The following is a 7437-nucleotide window of genomic DNA, read 5'->3' as shown; positions in this document are numbered from 1 at the left end:
TCAATTTTTTCCCCTCTAAATAAGCACTTTGCGGTGGTATCTAGTATAGCCTAGTGGTAATTCCACACCACTTCCTGTGTGGAGGTCGTGGGTTCAATCTCACTGCAGCAAAGCTGCCTTAAAAAAATAATAATAAATAAGCACTTTGCTATCCATCTATAAAATAAAATCAAAATTTCTCAAGTATATCCATCCTCTACTTGAATGGAGTCACATAATACTCCCCATTTACTCCATTCTACTTAATTCTCCATCTACAAACTTTGAAAATCTTTTTGCGTATTCTCAATTCTAAAAAAACCCACCAATTTTTTTTTCAATTTTGTATGTTCTTTTCCCCTTACTTTAGTTTTGGATCGTCACTAGAAAAAAAAAAAAAAAAAAACATCAATTTGTCATAATCCTTACAAAAATGCGAGGATATCTTATAATAGGAAACATATGAAAACTACTACAACAATAACGTAATTGCTAGTGGTAACTTAAAAAAGGCAACGAAATAAGAGAGCCTTTTTTGATAAACGTCGTGAAAGGGACATAACCGTTTGTTCGACAATTACGTTTTCGATGAGCCCGTGAACGTAGAAGGTCATTTTTTAATAGAATTTTGAATGCGTAGACAAGTATTTGAATGTGTAGTGCATCTCCTTGGTATTACTCGGAGTATTTTTCATATGAGAATTGATGCAATAGAGAGAAGAAGACTTTCAACGCCACAGAAGTGCGCTCCATTTATGCAAATATTGCATATGGAGAGCCACACATTATGTTGACGAACACGTTTGATTTAGTGATAGCATTACAATTGAATGCCTTGTTTTGAGAGTGCATGATATTTTTTTGTGCCCAATATATGAGAAAGAAATTACTTTTCCGATAAGCTGGTGTACATAGAAGATCAGTTCCAGAGAAGAATACACATATGAGAACACAGTGCATGTCCTTGGTATTCACTCGAAGTATTTTCAAATGACGATTGATTCAATGAGGATTGATGTAATAAACCTTCGGCGCAAGGTCATCACCTCCGGCCGCGAATAGTGCCAAAGGTTGTAAGTACTGGTCGTGGTGGATAACTGATGACCTAAGCAAAGTTCCATTCCTGAGAACCTTGATGGGAACTATGGCCGAGAAACGAAGATCAAGTTGTGGACCTTTTACATGTTCTCGGCTGTGGACTAAGTCCTCTATTCAAGAACACGGTTCTTGGTTTAGCCTAGAACTTGGTCTCGGGTGTGAAATTAATCCTCGTAAAGGATCTGATCTAGGCCGAGGACCCGGTCCTGGTTGTGGACCTTTGTCGAAGAGTCAATCAATGGTATGGGCTAAGGACTTGGCTGGGGGTTCGACGGAGCTTCGCGACACCCTTGTGGGCTCAATGTCGAAAGGCCCAAGTCTGAACATTCGATACCACACATCCGTGCGGATTTGCACCAAAATGGGTTTGAGGGCTGATGGGCAAAGTTTGAGCAAGACCCAATGTTTATGTGAGATCTGTTACATGTGAACATTTTTTTTTATATTGTCGATTGTTGTTTTTAACATGGTGGGAAAAAGATGACTATAATGATAACTATTTATATTCTCATATCGAGTTCTAAAGAAACAAAGTTCAAAGATATTTAACTACATCTTGATAAATGTGAATATATTCTCAAATTATTAACTGATGCATTTCTATGAAATAAATGATAATTACATTGTCATAGATCTATACCTAAAAATATACATGAACAGATTTAATTAGTTTCTATACATATATACTAGCTGAAAACAATTTTGTTTACTTTTTTCTTTTGTTTGTTTGCATGGATGGAATTTTTTTACTCACATATGATATATGTTGTTCTGTTTAAACTTTGAATGTTTTATTTTAATGGAAAAATGAGTAACTAAAAAATAAAGTTCAACCCACCGTCTTAGAGTAGAGAAAGCCCAACGAAGGTTATCCACAGACTTAGTGGGCTGTTTGTGGATTGTGAAACATGGCATGTGATAGTGATTTTTTAATTCTAATCTTAGGAGTAACGTGTTTATTGCAAAAATAAGATTTTTCAAGTTGTAAAAATGTTTAAAAAAAATATAAAATTTGTTTCCTTTTCTTAGCTCTATTTAATTTTTTTTATTGGGTGTTTCAGTTTGAAAAAAATACTATTTTTCTAAAAGATTTAAAACAACTACTATGTTTTAAATGTTACAACTTATAAACGCTATTCTTGTAATTCTTTCCCATTTGTTTTGTTAGGGTTAACTTAAGCTCTCTCTATAATTAAATCAAAAGAATTACCTATGCATCGAATTTTCAAGCTTAGTTTCCATACATGGAGGAAGTTTTTATTTTCTCATCAAATACAAACTGTGTTTTTCTTACCGCATACATTTTTATTTGGCTGGCATATTTTTCTTGATAATTTTTTTTTTCTTCTGCAACTAATTCTACCATTTAAAGTTCTAAACGGTAAAATGACTCAATAAAAAATACAGTTTAGCTCACCATCCAAGAGTAGAGAAAACCAGCGAAAGCAATCCACGTACTTAGCGGTCATTTGTTTTTTTTTTTTGTTTTGCTATTATATCTGTGGAAATTATGCGTTAGTGGTTTTATTTATTTATTTAAACTGATCACAAAACACGTGTGTATAAAAGTTCATCGCAGAAATAGCTTTTTCTCAGAGTATATACAATTGTTTTTCTTGATGTGTGTATATATATATATATTTCGTCTTTATTTAACTTTGTCGATTCCAAACAAATGGATCTCGGAAGAAAAAAATTGTAGAAAGAAGAAAAAATAAAAAAAACTAGATATGTGTGTATGAAACAATATTAAGTCGGAGAATTTTCTTAATATTATTTGAGTGGGAAATACAATGCTTGGAGATGTTGTTTGAATCATTACAATCATAACCAATTTATAGAAGAAAAAAAAAAAACCATAAGCAACACCTTATTAAAACCTAAGCAAAACGTAAACATTAAAAAAGCACTAAAACCAAAGTTTAATAACCGTAGGCATTAAGACCCAATAACACCCCATTATTGCTCCACTACCTCATTGTAACCTATGTAACGTTTTTTTGGCCATCAATTCATTTAACCAATTCAATATTAGACTCACAATCTCTCCCATAAGCTTGATTTTGTTCGAAGTTCTTTACGCCGAGCAGCTCCCGCATCTCTGCGAATTTGACTCTTGCTAGAGCCTTGGTGAGAATATCCGCACGTTGCTCTCCGGTGCTTACTAACTCCACGACGATCTGTCGATTCTCGACACACTCGTGAATAAAGTGGAAGCGAGTATCGATGTGCTTGCTACTTCCATGAAACACGGAGTTCTTTATCAATGCAATTGTAGACTTGTTATCGACGTAGAGAGTAACCGGTTTTGGCTTGCTTCCGGTCACCTTGCTCAACAAACTTCTCAACCACAATGTTGGGCACGATGCCGCAGGGGCTGCCATGAACTCTGCCTCATAGGATGATAGAACGACGGTTCGCTGCTTCTTGGATTGCCATGTGATCAGATTCCCGTTGAGATAAAACGCCATCCCTCCGGTGCTTTTCCTGCCATTTATATCACCGGCTAGATCGCTGTCAGTGAAACCGACAAGTTCTTCAGCTCATCGTCTTCTTTTGTACTAAATCCCATAGCTCGTTGTTACCTTCACATAGCGAAGAATGTGATTCACTGCCTGTTGGTGTAGAGTAGTAGGTTGCTCCATGTAACGACTCACCATGCAACTGCATATGAGATATCAAGTCGAGTGTGGGTCAAGTACATGAGATACCCGATGACATGCCTATACTCAGTGGGATTCACAAAGGTTCCTTCTGCATCCTTTCCGAGCTGCAACTTTGCTTCCATTGGATACTTGCTCAAGTTGTAATCTGTCATCGCGAACTGCTTCAACACCTTCTTTGCGTAAGCCGATTGCTTCACCGTGATGCGGTATTTCTTCTGGTCTACCTCAATACCAAGGTAGTATGAAAGCAGCCCAAGATCACTCATCTCGAACTCCTTCATCATTTGCTTCTTGAATCCCTCAACTTTTTCAATGCTAGATCCCGTCACGATCAAATCGTCGACGTATATGCCAACGATGAGTACTTTTGCTTCATGGTTCCTCATGTACACATCATGCTCTTGAGCACACTTCACGAAGCCGAGACTCGTCATTCTCTTGTTGAGGCAAGTGTTCCACGCCCTGGGTGCTTGGCGCAGTCCGTAGAGAGCCTTGGACATTTTATACACCTTGTGCTCAATATTCATAACGATGAAGCCTTCAGGTTGGGCGACATAAACTTCTTCTTCGATATTACCATTGAGAAATGCTGATTTGACGTCCAAGTGGTGAATTTTTTCGCCCACAATGAGCTGTGAGGGCAAGAATTAGCCTGACGGTGTCGAGTCTCACCACCAGTGCAAAGGTTTCCTCGAAGTCAACTCCTTGCTTCTGTAAGTACCATTTCGCCACCAATCTTGCTTTGTGCTTAATGATGTTGCCTTTGCTGTCTCTTTTTAATTTGAACACCCACTTTAAGTCGATGAGCTTGTGAGCGGGTGGCCAATCGGTGAGCTCCCACGTCTTATTCTTCTCGATGGACTCGAGCTCTTTCTGCATGGCCTCATTCCACACCTCCTCGGTTGCTGCCTAGCCATATTTTGTTGGCTCGTTGGTGGTGAGCAACAACAATTTGTCGAGATCCACCTCTCTTAGTGGAGCCTCTGCATATACTCGGTGAGGGAGCGGAATTTCTAGGGAACATCTTCGGTTGTTGACCTTCTCGAGCTCTCTTGTTGTTGAGGAGAGTTCGGCATGGCTATTAGTGTTGTCGGCGACGTCGAGTGCAGACTTGCCGGTGGCGTCAACTCCGCTACATCTCCATCATCTTGTACCACATAATTTTGTATGAGCTTGCCATCATCGTTGCACCATCTCACATCTTCTCATCTTCAAACACTGCGTCTCTGCTCACAAGGATTTTGCCTCGTGGTGGATCGAGGAATCTGTGCGCTTTCCATCTTCGACGCCAAGATACACCATTTCTTGACTTCGATCATCGAGTTTCTTGAGATGTGGACCTGCAACCTTCACATATGCAATACACCCGAACACTCTCAAGTGTTCCACAAGAGGTCTCTTGCCAAACCATGCTTGATAAGGGGTACAATATCCTATCACCTTTGTCGGCAAGTGGTTCAAGAGATAAACCGCATATCGCACTGCCTCTCCCCAAAGGTTTGCTGGAACTTGCATGCTCTTGAGCAAACTTCTCAAAATTGCCATCACGATGCTGTTGGAATAGATCTAGGATTAAGAACAATTTATCGCTTCTAGCAAGCGGCGGAATATAAAAAATTCTTTAAAAACACGCAAAACGATTTTACTACCTAGAAAAAGTGCATGAACATGTAATTTCTAAAAATAATAACTATAAAGAGTTTGAACTCGATACCAACATCGCTTGAAGCTTGAGCGTTGTGAAGCCTTTGGAAAGGTTGAATCGCTCGTCTTCCCACTTAGCTCGTCTCCTTCGTGTCTTCTTAAACTTGAGTAACCACGATAGTTTCTACCACTAGAGTCTTCGAGTTAAGAAATGATGTAGTATGTGGGCACTTTTAAACACAATGCATCAAGAACTTGTCTTTGAGCCAAAGAGCTAACACAAAATGCTAGGTCTAATGATGACCTAGGTGCCAAAACAAAAGAGCAAGAAGAGAGAGAGAGAGAGAGAGAGAGAGAGAGAGAGAGAGAGAGGGTAGGCGGCCAAGCTAGAGAGAGAAGCTCTCAATCTCAAAAACTTATGTATTCAACATTGTGAATGAGGTGTGGTATTTATAAGAGGAGAGATTGCCTTGAACATGTAGTTTCCTCTTTTCTATTGAATATCACATATTCATGAGCATAATTTTTATTTCCCATTCCTATCAAAATACCAAGGTTGAAAATAGTTTCTCTTTTTCTACTTAGCTTGGCCATCCAACATGATGTGGCTCATGCCACAAATTTGTTTCCTCTTTTTCTTTTTTTGGCAAGTATCTTCATATATCAATGCACAAAATAATTTCCCTTTCTCTCTTGATGGTGCACGAAATTAGAGCTTCTAGAACATGCGCTACTACAAAATACCTATTAGAAGTCGCTATATTTGCGTCAGGTACATTTTAGAGCGATGCATAAAATAATTTTTTGGAGCTCGTTTGACATGAAAAAGAGTTAAATAAAGACAATTCAACCAGATTTGGCCACGTGGCCTGGCGTCGCTCGCTTTTTGAGCAACGCCACGTCTCTGAGCGATGCCAGAGACACGTGGCGCGGCGTCGCTCAAAAAACGAGCGACGCCATGTCTTTTTTTTTTTTGAAATTGCATGTGTCTCGAGATTTAACTCACAGCAGTTTCACTTCATCTTCTTCTTCGACATATTCTCTCCAAAAACCGAAAATCCTCCATTGAAACTCACCTCCACTACCACTACACATCTCCACCGACCGGCGTCCACACATCTCTAGCACTTTACTGCAGTCGGCGTCGTGGTCTTGGTGAACGTTTTCAGTCGTGACTCGCGTGTAAGAGATTATTTTTAGGGTTTTTTTAGGTTTTTTTTTTATTTTATTTCAAAATGTTATGAGTAAAGAATATTAGGTTTTTTATTGATTTTGTTCATAGCCGGTGTGAAGGACGTAGATTGTTGTTATTTACCGCCGTCCCCGCGCCCGTAGTCGCCGCCGGTCCCGCCGCCTCTCTTCCGGTCGCCGTCGTCGGGCTTAGGTAGAGTTTTTTTTTAAACATTTTATTAAATTTGTTGTTACATATTTTCAGCCTCTCATTAGCTTGTGGACGCCTGTAATCCGGTTTTCACTCGTCGTCGCCGCCGCCGCCCGTTTTAGCATCCAAGTAAGTTTTTTTATTTTATTTTATAATATGTCATATTTTTTTGTACATATTATATTGAGCGTCGCTTGAAAATTGTGTGTCACTAGAGAATATAAAATGATTATTTTTTGTATTTTTGATATATGTATCAATATATTATGTTTACTAGTAGTTTAGGTAGACTTTAGACGTCGCTTTTTCTTTGTTGGACATGAATTGTGTGAATTTTGTTGTTTTGTAATGATTAAATAAGTTATGTTTACTAGTAGTTTAGACTTTAGATGTCGCTTTTTCTTTGTTGCACGTGAATTGTGTGTGATTTTGTTGTGTTGAGATGATCAAATATGTTATGTTTACTAGTAGTTTAGATGTCTTTTTTTTTTTTAATTGGGTTTAATTTTTTTTGTATAGCTTTATTATGGATAAATTATGGATGTCGGCTCGTAGAGATTCAAACCAATATGTGGATGGTGTGAGAAAGTTATTGGATCATTTCTTAGTGTATGTGAAAACATAGAGAGAATTCCATGTCCGTGTGTCAAATGTGGGAATTTAAGCTTT

The sequence above is a fragment of the Urtica dioica genome, chromosome 9 (assembly GCF_054948205.1).
Source record: "Urtica dioica subsp. dioica isolate 48M chromosome 9, U.dioica_male_clone48M_v1_H2, whole genome shotgun sequence".
NCBI lineage: Eukaryota > Viridiplantae > Streptophyta > Magnoliopsida > Rosales > Urticaceae > Urtica > Urtica dioica.
This window is presented reverse-complemented; position numbering follows the sequence as displayed.